The sequence below is a fragment of the Taeniopygia guttata genome, chromosome 4 (genome assembly GCF_048771995.1).
Source record: "Taeniopygia guttata chromosome 4, bTaeGut7.mat, whole genome shotgun sequence".
Lineage (NCBI taxonomy): Eukaryota > Metazoa > Chordata > Aves > Passeriformes > Estrildidae > Taeniopygia > Taeniopygia guttata.
Window position 1 is genome coordinate 23,412,388 of NC_133028.1, and position 23,518 is coordinate 23,435,905.

Genomic DNA, 23,518 nt, shown 5'->3' on the forward strand with positions numbered 1-23,518 from the left:
AACTGGTAAAGCTTACAAAGAACAAAACCTTCAGTAGGAGTTACTCTCCAGGCTGTTCCAGCCAGTGTTTGCTGTATTACAGTATGTGTAATACTGTAATCATGCTTTGAACAAATGCCTTTTCTAGTGATATAGCAAGGGTAGCCCTCTGCCCTCGAGAACCCTGCCCACACAATACATGGTCTAGTTTTCTTGTTTCCCTACTGACCTGCAGTACTGAAACACTCTAAGCTTAGTACAACAAGTCAGCGAGAACAGTGCAAAAAGTCTTGCTAAACTGTCTCAACTCTAAATCTCATTAATAGTGTTGGCTGTACCATGCAAGCCACAAATTGCTGCTCATTGCTGAAGCTTTGTTGTTGATCACTGTGCCTTCTGTAGTGGGTGGCTTTGTACTTTCAGAAAGGAGAAAACCTGAATCTCATTGAATTTCAGAAAGACTTAACATATGCATCCCTGGCATGGAGCCTGCACCTGTGGTTTTGGAGCCTGTCTGGACATTCAGATATGGCCAAGTTTTCTCCAGAACAGCTGTTCTTATAAGATTTAGAACAAGAAGAGGAAATCTCCCAAGAACTGCTGATTGTTGTGGAACTCCTTGCCATTTTGGCAGAAAACTTGCTTTAAAAACTGAGGACAGATCCCAAAGTACTTAAGTTCATAGGGAATTTTACACACTCGAGTAGTTCTGCTGCACTCAGAGGACTTCTCTCTCTATGTGGAAAACTGCTGATGTGTTTTAGTGCTTGCAGATTCAGGCTTGAGTAGTACTTTGCTGATGATCTTCATCTTTAAACTCAGATCCACAGATGGAAGACGTGGAGGCAGGAGTTTTAAAGTTATGGGATAGGCAGAAGCTGAAATACAAGTAACATAAAACTAGACCTTGAACATATTTATGCACATAGAAATATGGACATCAATACTCTCAGGTCTTAAAGCTGGGGAGAAAAGAATGAAGGCTAAGTAATATTAGACACGTTAAATGATATGGTGCATCAAGAAAAGGAAGTAACTAGTTTTCTTAGGAGACTGTAAGTCAGTGGAGTTGGGTTCCTTAGATTGAGCTCCTGATGGAAAACCCTTTAAAGTTAGGTGGCAAAGTTAGTTGTTAGGAATCACCTCTCTTGCCGAGTGTTAAAACACAGCCAGTATAGTCAACACCAAAAGAATGCAACTCCCAGGGGTGACAAAACCCAAGTTCACTAATTATTTTAAATGGCCGTATAAGAAAGTAAACAGCAATTTTTCATAAGCATGAATAAAAATGGGGAAGTGACTTCTTATGCCAGATGATCATACTCAAATAAGTGTAAAAATTAGAAGTTTTGACCCTAGGTGATGCAATAGGAAAGGCAGCTGGGGCCAGGTACCTATGGCAGGGCTGAGAAAGGGGCTTTCTTGTGCTGCTCTTGAAAATATAAAGCTAGCTAGCTTTATTCTTTGTGGTGTATCCATAGGTGTGTGCAGGGACAGCTGTCCATACTTGTGAAAGGCTAAATGAAGATCTTAAAGGAAAGCAAAAAAGTCAACAATATGCCAAAGATGTATAATACATACTCTTTTTTTCAGGAGATATACCACATATGATCAAGTTGTAACTGTGCTACCAGTTACTCTGATGCCTGAGATTATCTGTTTTGTGTAAAAGCTCACAAGGAGAAGTTCTGTGATAATTTTTGGTGGTGCTGAGATGTTAAGATAGATCAGCTTGGGGCAATTTTTCTCTGTCTCTATTTTTTAAAAAAATGAAAGATCCTTCCTCCTCCCCACACAATGTGTAGGCACATTGCCAAAACACTACTAATGAATGCACTAATTTAACAGCATGCAGTCTGTAGTGCCGGATTTGAGAACTTTCTATGCACAGATGGAATTTTCCCCCCCTACAATGAACAGATGAAGTGAGAGACAAAACAGACTTCTTGGATTTCCCAAGGGATTTCTTTTGTAAGACACTGAAACCCTTCTTTTGTAGGGATAGACTGTGCTTTCCTGTCAAACTTCCATGTTTTGGTTCAGAGTAGTCTGTGGTCAAGTCTGTGACTTGTTTTCAGAGTTCACTTTCTGAATATGTGTGGCTTCCTATTGCAGGCTTGTATTAAAAAAAAAAAAAACCAACACTTCTTAAAATGTGGAATGCTTAGAGCTAGAGCCAGCTTGTGGAATTGCTTTGAAATGAGACAGCTTAACTGCTCAGAGCTGGGAGATGGAGTCAGTTGAACTTTTGTGTAACTCCTTCAAATCATTGTGAAACTGCTTTAGTCCAAGATATTTAATTTTCCAAGCCAGTGAAATTTACTGCAATAGTTACAGGTTATTTGTATTCATTTACCTGCCCCAGTTTCATATGACTTACTAAAATTTGTAGAGGTGTCAACAGAGAATCTCATGGGATGTAGACTCTGGTTTGGTGGATGTAGTGGAAATGTTTAACCAGTTTTAATGGAGTATGGAATAAACTAATTAGATGGCATCCAAGGCAGGAAGAGCCTTTTTTCAGAGAGAGTGCTGTGTTAAAATAAACTTTTACATTAGTACACAGAACTATGAACGAGTGAGAATCACTTCATATCATTGCTGCAGTTACTCTGCAGATGTGGTTCATTGGGTTTTGCAAGCATTGTTCCAAAATGAATCTGACTGCTTTGGCTTTTAAAGAATTTTTTTCTTTTGTCTGTGAAAACATGTGGTATCAACTCATAAAAAAAAAAAAAAAAAAAGGAAAACCTCAACAAAAACCGCTTTACTGCATATTGCCTTTAGCAGTAAATGGTTACCAACTGTATAAACAATGAAAAACTTTATGAAAGTCTGAGTTCACATATGTCTTGGTGTGTAGCATGTCTTCAAGTCTCTCAGCTTTGAGCTAGCATGAACTGAGACCTTCATATGGGCATCCGGAAATCTTGGTCAAATTGAAACATTTTCATTGTGTTGTCTGAGTTAATGTTGTAACAGTTACAATATCACTGAGGCAAAGCTGTTTTCTGTGCAGCTTGCTCATTGTTTTTGCATCATGACAGGCAAGCCTTCGTCCACACTTGAATCCAGTGTTTCGGTGTCAGATGTTTTTTGAAATGTAGGATTTGTTAATCCTAAATTTAGTTTTAAGTTTGATACAGCAGACATGCCTAGTTCTTGTTTTAAATTCAATAGGATGTCCCATTTTTGGGGCAACAGGGATATTGGAGATTCATTAGAAACCCTTTCTTGAGTTTTTTAAACTGCAACGCGCACTTGCTGATTCTCGGGTGTATTTTACCTGAAATAATGTGGAAGAAAATAGTGGTACAGCTGTTTTGTTATCTGAGTACAGCTTGGGCAGCTGGATCAATGAGACTGATTGTAATGTTGGATCTGCTGGAAGGAGCAAACAGCACAGCTGTTCTCTGGAGTTGTGCACCAAATGAGAGTTTTTGTTGGGTACGGAGTGCTTGTCAAGAAAAGGAAATTATCAATAGCATGCCAAAAACATTTCCTGGAAAAACTTTTTGAAGAGTTTAGTTTTCTGGGATCCATCAAGCTGCATGCAAAATGTTGTGAAAGATTTGTGTCTTGGGCATAGCAGGAGCAGAAAGGACAGGGGAGCAAATACCTCATTGGCAGCACTTTTGGTTTTGGGGCTTTTTAGAGTCACCTTACATTTTTACAGCGGGTAAAATAAGCAACTGTGTTTCATTGTAAAGTGGATATTTTAATCTCGTCCTACTAAATCCAAGTAAATATGTTCTATTTTGACTTTCCATTGATTTGAGCTTAGGCTGTTTGAAGTTGGGCAGATGTTATCATAGCTTGTTTCTGCCATTTTATAGAAGTTGCTGTGTCTATGAGACAGATACATTGTTTGTATTGCTAACTAGCCATCAAAAAATTGTAACAACATTTTCTCTATATATTTTATGTAATTTAATGGGTAGAGCTCAGATATTTCTCAGGTTCTGGATTCAAACTTATTTGAGCTTAGGTCTTTTATTTTTGTCCCTTGTATTGATGGCTTAGTAACTAGAAGGTTTAGATTTTTCATTTCTGAATGGTATTTTATGAACTTTTAAGCTATTAATAATTTTAATTTTCTTCTCATCTTAATGCATACACATGAAGGCTTCTCCTGTGCCATGTGTTCATTTTGGTAACGTAACAACCTCTAGACATTTTGGTTGGTTTTAACTAAATGAAAATAAACAGGCAACTAGCTGTATAATGACATCAGAATGCCTATATAAGCCAGGAAAATGTTACAGTCATAACTAAGTTGAAAAGATGGTCTCAGAAAATTCTATTTCCTAATAAAGGAAACTGCAACATTTTTGTTTCTTGTTTTAAAAATCTCAGGTTCTACTAGGTTTTCCACAACAGTGGAAGGATTTTTCAATATTGTATAGTTTAAATAGAACTGGTTCTCTTTCTCAGGTTTGTAAACACTTACTTTGACTCAAACATACAACTGGTTTAATACTACAGGGCAAATTCAGATGAAGTTGAGCAGACAGAATGTAATTTTTAAGATGAAATACTCTTAAATATGTTATCTGACTTTCAGTAATTAGTGATAACAGCTGTTGCAAAAGTCCTCCCTGTTATTGCATGAAAGAAACTTTTTTCTCAAGTTCCTTTATATTTGGTAGCATTTCAACTTGTTTTGATGCCTTTGTTTCAATCCCTTCACCACATTCGCTTAAGTTTTACGACCACACATTTGTAACAATTATTAAGAATATTTGTGCTTGTAAATGGATCTGGAAAGTTTAAAAAACTGTTTGCTAATACTGCATGATAGAGGCAGTTGTGTGAGATAAAGAATGAAGGACAGTCACTGGGTAGAAGTAAGCCTATGTCTTTCTATCCCTCATTGTGAAGAGGTGCTATTGAGGAAGAATATCTGAGGGGTGTTCCTTATGTTTTGAATAGAATTGTGTCCTCATGATTATAGGTGGACCTTCACAGATGTACAGAGCTTTATCTATTATAATCTAGTACTTTAATGACCAAATGTGTGCAGTAGAGGAAGGGGACAGGGGAGTATAAATTGTAAAATTACTCTGTTCTCAAGGACAGTGTTACTTGTTCCACAGAGCAAAGACCAAGGGCATGTAGAACTGTTATCACATGCTGGGGGTCAGGTAAAGTGTCTGTATCAAAAATATTGCCAGCTCTGCTCACTAATTATGCTGATGCAGCACTCTGCTACAACCTAGTTGAATTATTGGACATTATAATTAAGCTTTCTAGTCCTACTTTATGTTCATTCAGTGTTTTTCCTTCTTAAACTTCTTTTCCAGAGCTGCACCCAAACTGTAGTGATTCTGTGGATCTGATACAACTCTTACAATGCTATAGAATACATTGAGAGGACAGAACACAGGGGCAGCTCTGTTATTTCCACAGCAATTTTGCACATGCACGTCAGATGACTGAAGTGCCTTATTTATTTATTTTTAAGCCTCTTTGGCAAGATTTCTAGGTCTTAGCATTAACAACTATTTTGCCAGGTGTCAGTAAAGATTATGCATTCTTGAAATTTTCAGTAATTATCACTGATACCCATGCAGTCGGCTTTGAACTTCCAACTGGACTTTAAGTGTGGGCTTTTAGTAGCAGGAAGGTAGCTCGGGAAATACTAAAGAGTATTTCTGTGCGTAGCTGCTCCAGGAGTTCTCTTGGAGGAGTGCATGTCTCTGCTGGATCTACTTCTTCACACTGGATGATTCAGTGTTTTCATGTGTTGTTTCATACCGAGTATGGTATGAAGTTTCATTTCTCACCTTTGATTCTCATACAGCTCTTTTGCTTTGGAAAGTAAACACAAAGTATGGCTAGGGCTACCAGCATTTAGTTGGGAAATGTATTGACTGAAAAATAATATTGGCAAACCTCTCTCTTCAGTTGAATGGTCTGTACTGTAGACTATTCTAGTTTTGGATGGGAGGAATTTAGGGCACTAGAACCACTAAAACTATCAAAAGAGCAGACATGAGACCACCTTGGAAAAGGAGTCTCCTGACAGTCTGCTCCTAGCTAGCAACAAGACAACTTGGCAGGGAGCAGAAGCCCTAAGAAGCTGAAACATGCTGTCCACATCAAGGCCCAAATTAGCCAACTATGTAAAATGCTGCAGTCTTCTGTAGGATCTTGAAACGTGATCATATGAGTGTCCATCCAAGCAGAGGAGACAGCCTACTAAGTGATTTCAGAGCTCTGACACTTGAATAGCTTGAGGAAAGGATTCCTGATGACGATCTTCTTATGGAAGATGACCTCCATATCTTATCATTGCTTGATCTACACTTGACCTTAAAAAAAAGTACTTGAACATTAATCTAGACATAGTGTAGTTTTTAGCAGTCTCCTGTTTTTCGGAGTCCTTCTTTCTGTCGTCAGAATCCAGACATTCATTCAGCTTTCTCATTAGACACGAGACATCACTTTTTAATACTCAAACAGAACATAAATATACCCGATTTCTTTCACTCTGTCTCCCCAACAGCACTACACTGGCTCTGTTATTTGAGTAGTGGACATCTGGACCCTGTTTCCCTCTGTGACAGTTAAATCCTTCTGAAAATTCTGAGTGTGCCAGAGATTGAGATTCTCAAAAGGGTAAACAAAGACTATGTTGTCAAATTCCATGACTGCCTCTTTCATTTCTTCTCTTTCCATTTTCTTAAGAATACTGAAAAGCTAGACTGATGTAAGTGCATGTTCCTGATGCATTTAAATTAAGGTTTTCAACCTCCAAAGAATACAGATGGTTGCTAAAAGTATATTGGACCCTTATGGAAGTCATGCCTGAAGCTGTGTCCAGGAAATACTGTGTGTTGAATCTTCTATTCCATAAAGCTGGTTCCTCTGTGCATCATGAGAGAAGAGCAAAGCCAGAGCATTGTGCTTTCTGACTGCCAGCTCACCAGATCTTATGCAAAAAAATATGGTTTTGCATATGATGAAACTGTTGGCTGGAAACTGCATCCCATATCTCTGGTTATTGTTTTTGAGTCTTTTGATACTGGTGCTGAACAAGCTGACACCTGTGAACAAGCAGAGGTGTTCTGTCAGACCCACTGCTCCTGAATAATTAAGAATGGGTTTTGGGTTGATGACAGATTTGGCAGCTGCAGCTGTGAAATGATGACATTTAAAATTGTCAGTGAAAAGAAAGATAATAATGGAACTAACCGGACTTCAGGTGAGCAGACTTCAGCTTGCTCAGGAAACTGGTAGGAGTGATCCTGTAAGGGGCTGATCTGAAGGAGAGTGACACAGGAAGACTGGCCTAACCTTTGTCTGCAGGAAGATTATGGCAGAAACAGATTATGTTGGAAGCTGTTTGAGGCTATAGGAAGTGATTAGAAATAGTCAGCTTGAAGTTTCACAGGTAAATTTTGGTTGACTAACTTGCTTGCCTTATGTGGTGAGATAACTGGCTCAGTGGCTGAGGGCAGTGCAGTGAATGTTCTTTTCCTTGATTTTTGATGTTATCTCCCATAGTGTTCTTTTAGACAAGTTAAAAAGCAATTGAATGAAATCTGCTGGATAGGTGGAGAATAGACTGGACAGAAAGACCACTGCCTGATAACTTTTAAGTTCAGTTGCTGGCCATTTACTACTGGTGTTCTTCAGCAGACGCATATTGTAACCAAGGCTGGTCCTTCCATTCTTGGTGTCTTTCCGTAGGCATCTGCCTAGATTTATGGGTATGCAGCTTTCTGTCAGGAAGTTTGCAGACTTTCTGGCTGATACATCAGTATCCATCCAGCCACATAGAAATATAATTAACAATGGTTCATCTGAGATCCCATGCTTGCTCTTCTTCCCTTACTACAGTTGGTAGCCACCCAGCTTCCTTTACATGAGCCATTCTAGTGCTTTGAATTTTGCTTTCTGCTTCACTGTGCAGTGTCCTCAGTACTTTGTTTTGCAGTGGCCTTACATTACATTTTACTCCTTATACAAAGTGACTGGACCTAGTGTGTTTTGCTGAGCTCATTTTGGTTGTTTGGTATGATTTATAAAATTGTTTGTTTAAATGCAGAGGAAGATGTACATAATGCATCTGATTGTTTGTGCCATGCTACACAGAAAGCCATCCTGACTCACTTCTGTCATTGACTTTATGTATTTATCATTAGCTGGGCTTGTGTAGGTTCACAGCTACTTTACACATATTGGCTCTGTTAGGGACACCTATTTTGTGAGGCAGAAAGGGATGATAAGAAAGACCATAAAGACCAGAAGTGGTTTCTCGGGCTCCTGTCCACAAGCAGCCTTTAAGCCTTTATTTGAGAATGAGATGGTTGAAGATGTCAATTGCCCATAGTTGTCCATTAGGTATTTAATAAAACTCCAGAAGAAAGGAAATTGGAAGAGAATGCATTCCTTTTAAGGAGGATTGTTGCTTCCTCATGGAAAAGCCCAAGCAAAACAAAATATATCTCCCTAACTCTTGGTTAAGAGCTAGTATTGTTTTTGGATCCTGTTTTAGTCAGGACTGCAACACAGGTATGAGAAGTCTTACATGTGCAAACGTGGGAAGTATTTCTCTGTTGAATATGTGTCTTAAGAGGCATAAATGCCAGAACTCAGGCTGGATTCTGTGCTTAGACTCCTTTGATGCTTGACATTTAAAACTATTATTGGTTCCATATCAGGTGAACTGTGATGGCCAGTAATGGTTTTCATCACAAATCAAAAGAAATCTTTCTGTTCAGTGCAAACCTCTGTTTATCCAGCTGCTGCACGTGTTGGATGATGACTAGTGCAAAAGAATGAACTAGTGAAAAATGCAAGATTTTCCTAGCAGTCTTCAAACAGCAAAGCAGAACAGTCTCAGCTTCAGAATCTGAGAGATGAGGCCAAGAGTCCTTATGTGAGCTGGATTGTGGAGTTTTGCAACAAAGACTTTCGATTGTCTGACTACATTGGTCTGCTTGGTCAGGAACTTTTTGGTCTATGCAATCATCTTAATTTAAAATTTTTCTAGAGGCTGTGATTTTCCACTTGTCTCTATTGTGAATAAGCACCAAAATATGTGGAATCAGAGGGAATGTGGTGCCTACTGTAACCTGTTTTGATAAAACATAAAAGTGATTTTACACTTTAATGTGTAAACTGATCCCCAACTGATCAGTTAGTGATTTCATATACAACTGATCCACAGTGATGTCATACACAGATTTTTGTTTTTTACAAAATGGGACATAAAATTCATTGAAGGTATGTCAGCTTTGTCAGCTGTTCTATTGCCATTTTCCTGAAGCTCAGCTTTGTTTTTTGTGACGAGCAAAGCATTTGATGTTCATTATTTGTGCACACCATTTCTTTTACCTAAAGCCTAAAATCAACTTTTAGAGTTGCCTGTAGCAGAATTTGTCTGAACCACCTGTTCTAATAAACATAGATGTCTAAGATCTGGCAATCCAGCCTGTGTTTGCACATCATCTTTCAAGGAACACTTTTGTCCTTCATGAAGCAAAACTGCTGCAGAATTGAGAATTTCTTTGTTAGCTCATATTTGCTTTTCTAAATATCTGAACTACCTGTTCTACACACGGGCTGTCCACTTGGCATTTCAGAGCAACTCTTGGAAATGTATGCTTATTTCAGATGTATTTTCTTGGAAGTACAAGCACTTCATAGAGAAATAATTTGGGAGGTTATGTGTTTGTGTGTAGGAGTTGCTCTCAAAGCACTTACAAAGAATTAACCATTTGCCTAATTTAGCCTGCAGCTTTTAGGGTTTATTGAATTTCTTGCAGTTATTAGGGCTTATTGAATACTTCAGATTTCTGTGTGCGAATTCTGCTGTGGTTCAAACAAGATCTACCAATATTAACTTCTAATGAACATTTTAATATGGATGTAACATTCATAATAGGTGTTTAAATTTTTATTTAATATTTCTACATAACTTGCATTGCAGCAGTAAAAAAAAAAATAGAGTGAATTTTAAAGGTAAGGACTTAAAAGCTGGTGTTAGTATTTAGTCTCCTCTCTGATCTTACTTCTAAGATGGAGCATAAATTGTAATCTTTGACTGAATAATCATGGGCTCTCTTTTTCCAGCAGTCTTTTTATCTTTCAATGTATAAGATGCATAGAGCTAGGGCAGCTAGTTAGTATTGATCTTTGTTGTGTATATTCACTCCATGATAATTGCATAGTATCTAAACATATTGGTGAAAATAGCTTTGTGAATTCATAGTTTTGAATTTTCATTCTTGGTTTTTTTATTGTATTTCAGTACCCCTGAGCAGTTAAATGAGTTCAGACAGGAGTAAAATAACTACTAGCCTTGTATTGGTCCTTGTATTCTTTTCAAACCTGTTGGACCTTCCTCTGCAAGTGGAGTTTGTGCTTCACAACCTAAAGCACAATTGTATCTTCATTCACTTCTGAATTTCAGACCTGAGATACTTCCAACAAAAACCAGTGTGTTGCAGTTCAGAGTTTGCATAGGCACACAGAAGAGCACAAATTTGTGGGTCTACAGTAGTTGTGAGAGGAAACTTGCTGTATATGGATGTGGCCAAAATCTTGGCTGTTGTCAGCACTAGGATAGTTTTTGTGAAGAGACCTTATTATGCAAGACTAGAGAGGCTAAAAAACCTCAATATATGTTTTAAACATATATCAATGACTGCATCTATAACTGTGCCTATTCCTGTGTCAGTGCTGTCCTTTGACTTAAAACTCTCCTGGTTCCAAATGCTCCTCATTGTTTAACAATCATGTAGCTCTACAGTCTCAAAAACAGGAGATTCAATGAGTTAAGAGTGGAAACAATTTTTCTGGGTGAGCTAGCAGTTAGCCCTGCCTTGGGAATCTTGATAAAGAATGAAAAAAAAAAAGAAAAAAAAAGAACTCATGAATGTATGTATAATTATTACAGTATAATGTATTCCATGTAGGAAGAGGTGCTGTCTTGGCCCCAGGCTCACTGGAGAATTATTAATACAGGTTGTAGTGGGAAACCAGAAATAGGTCATCCATGAAATATAATTGAAAATATACTGCTATTAAAGACTCCACGTATATGTAAAAAATTGATTACATACCAATTTACAATTCTGAAATTAATTTTCATTTCTTCTGAAATTATATTCCAAGGGCATTTGCTTTTCAGTTTATCTTACTTGTGGATACCAACCCCTTCATTTCCTGACTCTTTATACAGCAAGATTTTTCAACAGTCAGCTTTAAAAGCCAGAATTGGCTTTTAAATTGTTGGGAGGTGAAGTTGTCTTGGACTTTCATGTTTATTTGTAATCAGTGTGAATTGTAAAGAACAGTATTTATTGCCTTGCAACTGTGGTTTTGTCTATTAATAAGATGTTCATGTTTGTGGTTGACAAATTGTTTCTTAGTAGGCAGGCTGCCTCCTGAGATGATGATCCAATTTACTTTTATTGTGGTTAAGAAAGACCTGTCTGAAGCTCTGTCCAGAGAAGCTGTGTGGAAGACTTGCTTCTTAAGAGGTTAATGATCTGGAATTTCACACATAATGCAAAATAATATGCTCTGTGCATTCTTTCTAAATCTTCTCACTGATAACAAAAAAATGTTTGTTTGCTGTGCTAGAATGCTCCATAAACTAAACATTCCCTGTTCTTTTAATTGGATGGAGAGTAATGCTGCTAATTGGAGAAAACTGAATGAAGTAGTTGGTAGTGCATGCCAAATGACAGATTTTATACAAGAAATATACCTTGTCCTTTATATGCATCTACAGAGTGCTAGTGTAAACATGTGATACAAAATGAGGCTGATAATAGTCAGAATCAATTCCATTATTTTACAGACACTAGTAGTTTTAGATTACATCCTTACTTGAGATATGTTTAGTGTTTATTTTGCAAGCTAAAGCAGGTGTAGACAATTGACTTTGCCTGAGAGAACGATGTGACTGAGACCTTGATGAGAAGGCTGGTGTTTCTTCAGCATTCCTCCAGCAGAACTGCCTGAATGCAGAAGAAAAGAGCAGCACATTCCAGCCTCCACCCACAGTCTGTTTGGTGAAGGGAAAAGTTAGTCATTATTAAAAGGGCATCCACTTAGTGTGGAGTATCACAGATTCTTAAGATCAAGACACTAGTCTTTCCCATGTTGTCAAGAGCAGCTTGCATTCACCACTAAGTTGCTATTAGGGGTTATTAATTTCATAAATAAGGAGGCTAAGAAGGATGAAAACACACACACAGATGCACAGAGCACAGCTTTAGTCTTTTTATGCTGCTGCTGCTGCTGATGATGATTCCTAGGTAAATATCTCTGCATTCTGGTAAAATCCTCTAATCCTTTTAGTGTTGCTCTGTAGAGTGAAAAGTAGGTTGCAGGTGCCAGAGTACTGCCAGAGGCAGTACAACACTGCCTTCCAGATGAAACACTTTGGAGAATCTGGGGTGTGCCTAGCTAGGCTGATATCCTGCAGACAATTTGAAATTTGGAAATCTTTTGTACTGCTCCTCAAATAATAGAAAAGAAGCGGAAAAAAAGCATGCTGGTGACATAATAATTGTGTAAAATTATTTGCAAAATATGCAGTCTAACCTGATAGTTTGACAACAGGGTGAAAAGATATTTCTTTTTGGCTTGGCATTGGAAATTTCCCTGCGACTTCCATGGTCTGCAGCTGAATGCTCAGTGGGCCTCTGTTAAGGAGCCCTGTCTGTTTTATCAGACAGCCACCTTCATGAATTTGGGAAAGCTAGCACTAAATGAACGTGAGTGAAGTAGATGCTCTTTGGCTTCACGTAATATTTAGGGTATCATAACTAAATGAAACAATACTGGTTAGGAAAAAATTAAATAAATGTATTAAAACACATTTTTTAAGATGGAGATAATAGGACTGAGGATGCTTGAATGGATATAAATTATTTTATCTTCAAGGCAGAGGAATTAGCTATTCTATTTGGGATGAAAAAAATAATAAGGTTTTCATGAATGTAGGAAATGAAAATGTAGATATTTGTCTTTATGTGCTTGGATTTTGTCTGATATGGAATAAACAGAATGCATTAGCAAACATTTTCTGAAGGGTGAGTAAAAGAGAAAAGTGCATAGGTTTGTTTGTTGGGTTGTTGGTGTTTTTTTTAATTATCTATTTTGGACCAAGGTTGTCATGTGAAAAACATGGATCTCTGATATATTTGACCACTAAACAGATATTCTTTCATTTTCACTTGTATTGCATGGAACAATTCTGCTCTATTACTGTTCTTTCCCTGGGACAAATAGCAAGTCATTCACATATACATGTTAAACACTTCATATCTCCCAAAGCTAATTATAATTACTTTATTAAATTGCCAGTTATGGGCTTGGATAGGCAGTTACTAGTCTCACCAGAACTTTTTCCAGAGTTCAGTTGTCATCGAGAAATTGAGGGAGAAATAAGAATTGTATGAGATACGAAAAGAGCAACTTGGCGGGTTTTTTTCTTATTTTTCCCCCCGTATTTTTGTTTGTCTCTTGCAATTAAACTGGCAAAACATATTCAGCTGTAAGAACTCCCTTATTACTGGAGTTTGCAGCACAAGGTTTTTGTGACTCCAGTTGGAAACACAGACTACCTAAACTCAACTTCTAAAGGTGTATAAGGGATAGGCAGTAAGGGACAGCAACTTGCATGTACCTCAGTTTTTAAAATCTACTTTCAGAAGTAGATCTGAAAAGTAGATTTAAAAGTAGAAGTAGATCATTTTAGATGCCATCATTTTAGATGCCATCCCTGAACAAGTAGGTTTTAAACTCCAGTTAACTCCAGTCCAGAGTTTTTGGGGACACACACTCCTGTGTGTGGCTCTGGATGGCCAGTCCTGTGTCCTTGGTGTGGCAGGGCTGGCTGGAGAAGGGGCAGGGGAGCTTCCCTGAGTGAGCAGGTACAGAGGCAGGTCCTTGAGGCTGGTGGGAAAGCAGGAGCTGGTGCACAGCTCCAGCACTCCCACTGACAGCTTTATGTCAGTCTCCCACTTGCACTGGAGATCCCGTTCTTTCATTAGATGTGGAGCCTGCAGATGGGTCTTGTCCTTTTGCCTACAGACCCTGGCCTGTACTGTGTGATGTGGATGATGTTTCTTGCCTAGGCTGGATCAAGTGCCTTTTACTCTTCCTTGTCTTGCTGTCAGCTTAAGCCAATCTCTTTGGGGCTCTCAAGGCTGCTTTTCTTCATTGACCGCAACTGATCATCAGTACGTTACAAACAGTTCTGGGGTGTCTGTGGTCAACCTGTGCCCGCATTTCGGGGCTGCTGCTGTTTCCCTGTTGGTAACTGGCCCAGCAGGCCAGAACCAGGGCGCTACAAAGGCAGCACAGGCATAGAAAGCATCAGGCATGTGGCCTCTTTATTAAAGAAGGCAGCATGATTTTCAGGTACCATGAGGAAACTCAGGAGTGTTCCTCTGGACCTCCTAAATTTTCGTAGCATATTGTTTGGTGGTTTTTCATTGTTGGTTTTGGGGGGTTAGTTGGTGTTAAGTTTGTTTTTTTTAAACCCATTAAGTCCTGTCTTATGCAGATTGAGTTCCATAGATGATGCATTCTGCTGTATTACCTATTTATCTGTAGCATTTCAAAGCTCAAGGAGGTTTGGGGGCATTTTTTCATGCTATAGTTGAAATGTGCGGGTTTTGATCTGGTGGCTTAGTGGCCTTGGGATTTGGCTGGTAGCAGTCTTTGCATCTAACACTTGGTTTAGATGGTTGCTAGTTTTTAATTCACTTATATAGCAGACTAAATTATTTATTGCATAACATTAAAATAAAAAAAATCATTTAGTTCAGTGTGAAATTTTCAAGTAGAATAGAAGCCAGTTCTAAACAGAGTCAGTAATAAATCTGTATCTGATGCTGATACAGAAAGAGGCTGTTTGTTGGTTTCCATGTCATTGAACAAGCGAGGACTCATGGGCTTCAGTGGTCTGTGCTTGCTATGCATCCTCCTGTGGTCTCCTTCAAAGGCAGGGTAATGTGAGTTCAGCCTATTCTGCATCAATGTAACTGCTTGTGTGAGGTTTTTAGGTTGATAAAACAAAGTGTCAATATATGTCAGAGCTAGTTCCCTGAGACTACAGAAGATTAGAGCAGAATTACAGAAAAAGTTGCTTATTTGTTTGTGTTTTGAATTATTATTTTTGGAGTACTTTTCTTTGGATTTACTAGGGAAAGAATGACCACTGCTGTTGAGGGGTGTTCTTAGCAATGGTTAATGTAAAAATATTTGAATATTTTTGATTTTGATTTTAAACAAACTTCAAATATTTTGAATTTGAGATGTTTCATTCAACTTTGAGACAGAAATTCTTTGACCTCCAAGGGCCTTTCCAAACATGAGGGATTTTTTTCCAGTAGAGCCTCTAAATGCACAAGTGGCCATCTGGGAATAATGCAAGATAAAGCAATATTGCCCTGATAGTGCAGGAAGAAACACTTATATTAATGTTATTTTTAACTCCTTGGAACAGCATTTACTTCAAAAGGTAATGTGCAGATTGCCATTACATCTCTTGGTTCCAGCTTACGGCACTTTGTGTCACAGTTTAAGCAGAATATTCTGTGTATTCAGACACACTAAGATAAATAAGATGCTGTAATCAGCTGTGACTTGATCTAAGAAGTCAAATCTACTGAATTGAATTCTGTACAGATTTCTGAAAGACTAAAAAGTGCTATTGCGGAAGGTTGGAATTGTTCTGAGAGGAAAGAGGAAGAAAAATTTGAGGAAAATTTTACTGGTTACTGGTGTCTTTGATTTGAGAAGTAGAGAAAAGTTTATCTCCAGAGAGAATAACTGAGGTGGCAGATGCAAATTGGTACATGAAATGTATTTCATGCTCTTGGCATTCCTGTTTTTTAGCTGCACAACTAATAAAAGCCTCAGGAACTGAGAGTAGTTTGTTTTGAATAATAGATTCATTTCTTAAAATAATCACTGTATTCTATGTAGGGGAAGAAATTTTAACTTTTAACTGTAGTGAAGGCTTTCTATTTGTTTCTATAGTTTTAGGGAACTTCCAATAAATAGAATTATGAGAAGTGGCTTATTTTTAATTAATAACACATTTGAGGAGATTTAGCATTTGTTTTTATTAGAACTATTAGTCCAAAGTTCCTACATTCCTTTCTTTGTGTGTCCTGCTTAGTCACAGATTTGAACAGTTTTTTTGCTGTTAAGCCTGCCTCCATCTCTAATATGTAAGTGCTTATACCTGCCATTTGGGTGGCCTGATTTATCCAAAGTAACTGTACTACATGAGAGACTGGTCCAGAAAAAGAATTAGATTTTAAAACTGATGAGAAGCACATTGTTTTGTTAAACAATATGATGATTAAACAGCTAACCTCAAATATATGAAAAAAAGAACAAACCAAAAAAACCAAAAACAACAAACCAAAAAGATGTCCCCATGCAAAGAGAGATTGAAAATCGTGGCCAAGAAGCTGGGTTTGTGTAATGCAATAGATATGTTGAGATTTTTGTTAAGCAAGCAGCTTGTGGCTGAGATGCGGACTGGACCTGGATACCTGTGTCTTGGGCATCATAACTCCGGGGGACCTTGTTCTGGCTGTAATGTTTGCCCTCCTTCTGCCCAGTGCCCGTTTTGTCTAGGATTCCTTAACAATGTCGAGTCAGGCTGGGAGTGGCTGCAAAGCTCCTTTCAGCATTTGGTGGTGGCATTGGGAAGGGGAGCACTGGCAGGAGCTGATGGGGTGGGAGCTGGTGTGGCAGGGGCTCAGGAAGGTCTCCAGCAGTGCTCTGGGTGGTGCTGGGCTGGTCCAGCAGTGGAATGTGGGTTTGGGCTTAGAGTGTAACAGGGAATTGCATTTCCTTGACTTCTGGATCAGAAACCTGTTTTTATCTCATCCCTTGTCATATGAGTAACAAGGAGGATGACCTCCCTAGAGCACGCATATATTTGGTGTGGCTCTTGTGTAGTTCAGAAGTTGCACAGCTGGATGCTTCTAAACTTTTTAGTTTAAGGAAAGAGTTCATTTTTGCCCTCTGTCTCAACAGCAAAAGGACTGAATCTTGAGCCCAGTGGGAAATGTGGCAAATGTTTTAATTGCAGGAAGCAGTGTTTTGATCTGAATTTCATAGATACATGCCTGATCTTTGTCTGAGTTTTGTTTCTGGGCTTTTTTCTGAAGAAGAGTTAGATATTTAAAACCTATTACCTCCTTTTCAAAAATAAATTAAACTCTTACAGAGAATTTTGAGATGAAGCTTTGGCATCTGTTCATTGAATCAAATGAATATTAAAAAATTCCTAGCTAAGCCACAAATAGTTACATGTGAAATACTAGAAAGAAAGGCAACTGAAATGTTTCCAAACACATTTTAAAAATTTAAGTTTGTTTTTATTTCGCAGCTTTCTTCAAAAATCTTCAGTACAGGTTATGTTCAATGTTCAAAACCAGTTCTTCAGACTTTATAAATTTGCTGTTTGGCTTTTAATGGTTTAGTGAATATAAAAATAGAATTAAACGTTCTTAAATTACTTCACACAGCTTAGATGTGGCAACAAGTGATACTGGTGAGATTGAAGTTTCTGATTCGAGTCAGCTGCCTGCTGTGGTACATCAGGACCTGTTTAGTCACACACAGTTTGTTTGTCAGCAGTGCAACCTCGGGGCTTTGCTAACATGTACAGATACTCTGCAGACAAAAATCTTGGAAGGGGCTGGCAAACCATCACCCTTTCGCTTTCCACTTCCTCTCCTTTCTCACACCCTCAGGCTTTATGCTGGGAGGTTCTGCCAATATTTCTCAGCTCTCTCCTACTCTCTGGGGTTGCAGTCAGCGGAAGATCTGGCAGGTTTATTGCTGATGTTTCTTTTTTCTGAGCTAATTGCAAACAGCCTCATTAATATCTTGTTCGGTGATTATGTCAAATTGCTGGGTTTTTTTAATTCTGAAAGGTACTGGTTCAGAATAGTTTTTAGGGGCTTATCTCCCAGCATTAAGGTGACTTTGAGCAGAGATTGAGGTTGTGTTTTGTTCCTGAGAATCTGGAAATAGTTCTGACTTCAAAAGTATGGGAAAAAAATATTTTAGTGGTATTTGTTTATTCTAATTCTGCAGTCAGTACATACCTTGTTTTGTTTACTAACTATCTTCTGAAGACTGCAGATGTTGTTTGTTTTGATAGTGAGACATGTAAGTGTTGGTCCCTGGGAGGCTGCTCTGTGAATTTGCAAACTGATAAAACCTGTTAAATGTTAGCTGTAGAGATCATCTTGTCTCCTAAATTGTTAATTGTATTTAGCTGATGAATAAATGCAAATCAACAATATGAAGACTTAAAAGCTTTTTATATACATAGATATAAAAATGATTGTTGATAGAGTTTTGTGCATAAGACCATCAAGAAATTGTGCAAGATCTAACAATGACTTGGAGAAAAACAGCTGTTTATAATAAAATGGATATAATCAGGAAAACCTTTGTTTCATTTTTCCCATCTGGTCACTTCTGTTACTACAAGGGGAAGGAACAAAGGGGTTTGTTTATTTTAGGGCATTTGGAAGAAGCAGCAATTATCAACCTCCTTGACCTGCGTGGTAGTTATTAACTGCAGAGGTAGCACCTTCTCTAACCCAGATACAGAAATGGTCTGCAAATAGGTGAACTGGTCAAGGCACAGTTAGCTCCCTGATGAGAATTGAATAGCTTAGTTTTCACTTATCTTAATAGAAGTTGGGATAGTTGTTATTTCCTTGGGATCAAATACCACATGCCTAACTCAATATTAACAAGCAGCCAGAATGGAAGCTCAAGGGATATTTATGTAGACATTAGTTTTCTCTCCTGAGTGGAAATACTTCTGTTTTATTCTTAGCATAGAAATCTGGATAACTAGAGGGAATGCATTTGTGACTATAATAGCAAGAGTGAAATGATTAAAAATGGTATATAAGTGGTAAAGCAAACCAGAGCTGTTTAAAGAGGGTCATGGCAATGTTGGTGAAGGGATCATGAGTTAGCATTAGGAATAGATTAAAACAAGATTTGTCTTTTCAGTTTTGGTTTTATCTCCTCCACACAGTGTTGCAACAACTCATCTAAATTCATCAGTTTGGATTTCTGGTCTTTCTGTTTACTGGGTTTTTTTTTCTCATTATCCACATGGAGTTTATTTAACAAGAAGAAATCACAAGAGTAATGGGTGCTGTGTGATCATGTGGGTCATTGACTTTTCCTGGACAAATCTGGACCTTGCCTTTTATCTTAGTAAGCACCTCTGCACAGCTTTGCAATGGTTATCTACAAAATGTTGTAGAAGATACAAATAGCAGGTTTGTGCATCTAGATGTAGTGGGCTGCTTCTACATACCAAGTCTGCAAAAGACATCACTGTTTGTTGATGATGTAGCAAGTGACAGTATATTTGTTATTTAATTTGCCTGTTTGATTTTACAGAGCCATGCCATCTTTTGATGCTATCTGAAGCACAAAAGAAAGCCACTAAACTGAGAAAAACCATGATCATTTAATCTGATGCCTGTCTCTAGAGAATCCTGCTTCCTTGTTCTAATAAGTGGCCAAAATGTGTCTTGTTGGATGGAGTTAAGCTGGAGAGGGAGTGGGACAAAATGGCATAACTGAATCAAGGAGAGAATGTGCTTTTGTTCAGACCTAGGTAGAGGGGTGCTGAACAGTGTTCAAAATCTGGCTTCAAATGTCTCAGGTTCATTTGAATTTGCTGTCTGGTTTAAATTGTAAACCCTGCTATGTAAAGACAAAGTTTTAAAGCAGCATATCTGGTTTTAACCCAGTAACCGAAGACCGCAAAGTAATTTAACTTTTATTAGTCTTGGAAAAAAATTGAATACTTTCTGGCTTGTGGTTTGGATGTGAAACATACAAAAACAGTGTTATTTTTTCTGATGTCGAATCTGTTTTTTTCATATTAGTAGACATCCGATTTTGTTTCATTATATAATTATTCTTCAGGCAGGCAGTAAGAGACAATTAGCTCTTGAGACATAGTTTAGCTTGATAATTTTGTACTAATGCAAATGCCTTTGCATTCTGTGGTTTCAGCTCATCAAGATAAAAATGAAATCACTCGAATAAGTGATGTGAGGCCTCTTCTTATGCTGCTAGAGTTTGCATGAATGTGGAATTTCTAACTCTTGGAGACAGCAGCTGTGCTTTTCTGTAGGAGTTAATGTGCATCAAACAGACTTATGTGTAGCTCCTAATGCATAAAGCACTTTCTGTCTGCAACTTTATTTTCATCCTCATGTGTCTTCTCTTATTTTTGCCCAAGTCAAAACTTTAAGAAACCAGAGAAATTCTTCAGACTTCATCTGAAAGTGAAATGCACAAAATTTATGGGATGCAATGCTATGCAATTAAGGCAGCCAGCACTGGTTTCCTTTCTACTCCCTTGTCTCTGTCGTCCACCAAGTCTTAAGGCAGCAGGAAAATTAACTTTCTTTCTTTTAACATAAAAATATCCTGTTTTATTGCTGAGTGGTAAAAATCAGTGGTGCTTTGAAAGGTAGAGAATGGTAGTAGGTAGAAGGTAGTATAAACAAGTATCATTTCAAGCTAATAGGGAGAAATTTTCTAACAGTTTTTTAAAATGTGGAGTCGGAGTGCAGAGTATGCAAAACACTACAAAAGTACTGGACTTAAAATTATTCAGCCAACTTTGCAGGGTATAATAAAAACAGATGGTTGGAGAGTGTGCTGATATTCCTGTTTTGGCTAAAATGAAGCAGCTCATACTCAGATACCTGGTGCCTCTCATCATGTACAAAACCAGCAATGGTGGGCTTGATACCAGAAGACAAATTAGCTTTAAAACATATTAACTGGCATAGTTAAATCATGTGGTGGTCGCAAATGTCTCAGAAGATCAGTCTTCTTGGCAAAATAACATTGAGTTTCCAGCAGCCTCTCCAACTCCATATAAACCTTTTCATAGTCCCTGTGCCCCTAGTCAGGGAGTGAAAAATAAGCAAATATTCAGAAACTGGATTGACTGCTAAGGTGAAATTATCCAAATATCAGGGAGATGTCAATGATGCTTTCACAGCTAATAAACCTGTGTCAGTTTCTTTTTTTGTGTTTTTCCTTTTCTTTTCCCCGCTCTCATGGGAAGTCTTAAACACTTGCCCTTAATTCCAGATGACAGGGTGTTGTCAAACAGCTGTTCTGGTAGCTTGCTGTAGGTGACTGCTTCTTCCAGCCTAAGCTGGGCAATATTAAGCATGAGAAGTTTAGAATTTGCAATTAATAAAGTCATCAAGAGACACTTTTAATTTTAGCCAGAAAGGAGCTTCCCTTTTAAACATCACGGAGGTTATCTCAGCTTTTAATATGGCTTTGGTACACTTGCAATAGACAGGATTGAAAAACTGTTTGAGCATGTGAACTCAACAACAAAGGTCCTGCTGTCATGCAGATACATTGTCAAATTAATGAACACCAGGAGTGAAATACAATTCCTGTAAATTAATGCCTTCTCAAAAGACTGTTGTGCTTGATACACAGAATATCTGGATTATTTAAATAAATTGTAGGGTTTGTTTGATTTTTTTTCCCCCCTTCTTTGTGTAGAATTTTGCTTGTAGATCATTCAGGTATTCTTGTTCTGACAGTTCTGGCCAATTTTCCAATTTGTATGGCAGCAGTATTCATCCGTGGTTACACATACAATATTACTGATGAATGCTACATAACATTGGCAGTACTATATGCTTTTAAAAAGGAACAGAGAAAGTTGATTATATTTATTTGCCTTTAATTTAATCTGTTTGGAGAATATGTGAAATTTGAAAACAACCTATTTAGGAAAGTAACTTTAAGAAAATATTTCCTTTTTAAATACAGTTATATTAATTAATTAATGATGAGTTTCAAGATCTATGGATTTTTTAAATTTCAAATTAGAAGGAGGTTGCTGAGTGTACATGAGTGTCAGGAGGTACATGGAAAATCAATGTGCTGATAAAGGACTTCCTCTCATTTTGACATCTGAAAACTGTAAATTAACTAATTCTTAATAGTGCTTTGCAGTCCAACTTTGATGATATTTAAATATGCCTTTCAGTGTTCATTCCTGCCAGTGTTTAATGTGGCATTTGAGTTACCCTCTTGACATGAGTGGGATACTTTGGATGGGTAAGAAAGAGTAAAAATGTCCTTGGGTAGGTCTGATTCTGTCGGGGATGTAGCTGACTGAAAAGATTTCTTGGAATTGTAGAAATGTAGCAAATGTTTTGAAACTTGCAGTTCTTATTGTTTAGATTGGAAATGTTAAGCGTATTTTTAATAGTGTCCTTTTTTAGTATTAAAGCACTATGGTGAAATAATTACATTCCTTTCAATCCATTTTAGACCTTACATGATATCCACTATGAGTAAAAATAAAAGTAACAGTAGTTAAAATAATTGTCAGGGTGTTTTTTCCCTCTTCAGAAATTTATTTTTACAAGGCTATATTGTTACATTTTATAGAAAGCAAATTTTATTTATTGCTCTGAATATTTTTGAACAAGATGCTTAATCTAATTGTTCCTAGTGTTTGTTTCACCCAGCAATAAACAGGGCAGAGAATGAGCACCAGTGCAGCTCATTGATCTGATAATGAGAGGTCTCATTCTGTGTCTTGCTTCCTGGCCAGGTCTATCATGTCTTCAGAGCTGGTGCTTCTGGAACTGTCAGGGCTGGTGTGCTGCATAATGAATGAGCCTGAATTGATGCAGGCTGCAGGTGTTCCAGTAATAGAAAAGAACAGTGTTTATTATTGTTGTATGAATCATCAATCCTCCTCCTCCCTTTCTCCCTCTGCTTTCTGTGTCCTCCAAACAAAGCCTCCCTATATCTGCAGCAGCAGGGGAGAAAAGAGCAACAACTTACCCTGTGTAACATTGCTGGGTTTTGTCTCAGGGGCAGCCTTGTAAATAGGTCTTGATTTGATGCTCGGGGTCTGTGAATGGCATGTTTGTATTGCAAGGGACAACAGTATTGATTTATGAATTCCATTTAGCAGAAAACTCTTATTGGTTACTGTTATTTGTAACTGCCCTGTTCCAGCTAAATCAGATGAATGAAAAATGGCTTTCAATCTAGTACTCATAATGCATTGCAAGATCCCTAGCTCCTGGGGGAGCAATCTGTTGAAAGATAGGTCTAAACATTCTTTAATTGGGGAAAATAGTAGTTTTTGGGAGAAGGAGGAGTGGGACAGAGAAACAAATAGAGGTTCCTAGTTCTGCTTAAGATGCTGATGGCTCTTGGAAGTGTCTTTTCAAGGGTAAGCTGTGGTTTAAGATCTTACAGAAGTACTTCCTTTTCTGTTTATAGGCAGTCAAATCTACCAACATCTCATGCCCATGTGCTCTAAGACATCAGCTGATTCTAGATAGTCTGCAGTGTTTCTCTTGTCTGGAGCATTAATGGCAGTCACTATTCCCTTTTGCAGGGCTATTGCCTGTCCTTCAGGATCTGGGTCAAAGGAGCCATGGAGAAGAGTGGGGAGAACAGAAAGCCCGTTTATTCCAGTAGA

General features: G+C 37.9%; 1 protein-coding gene across 4 annotated transcripts in view; it reads left to right on the plus strand.

Moving 5' to 3' along the window:
* Positions 1–23,518, plus strand: part of LIMCH1 (LIM and calponin homology domains 1) — a 171,901-nt gene that overhangs the window by 29,710 nt on the left and 118,673 nt on the right. The window lies entirely within an intron of this gene.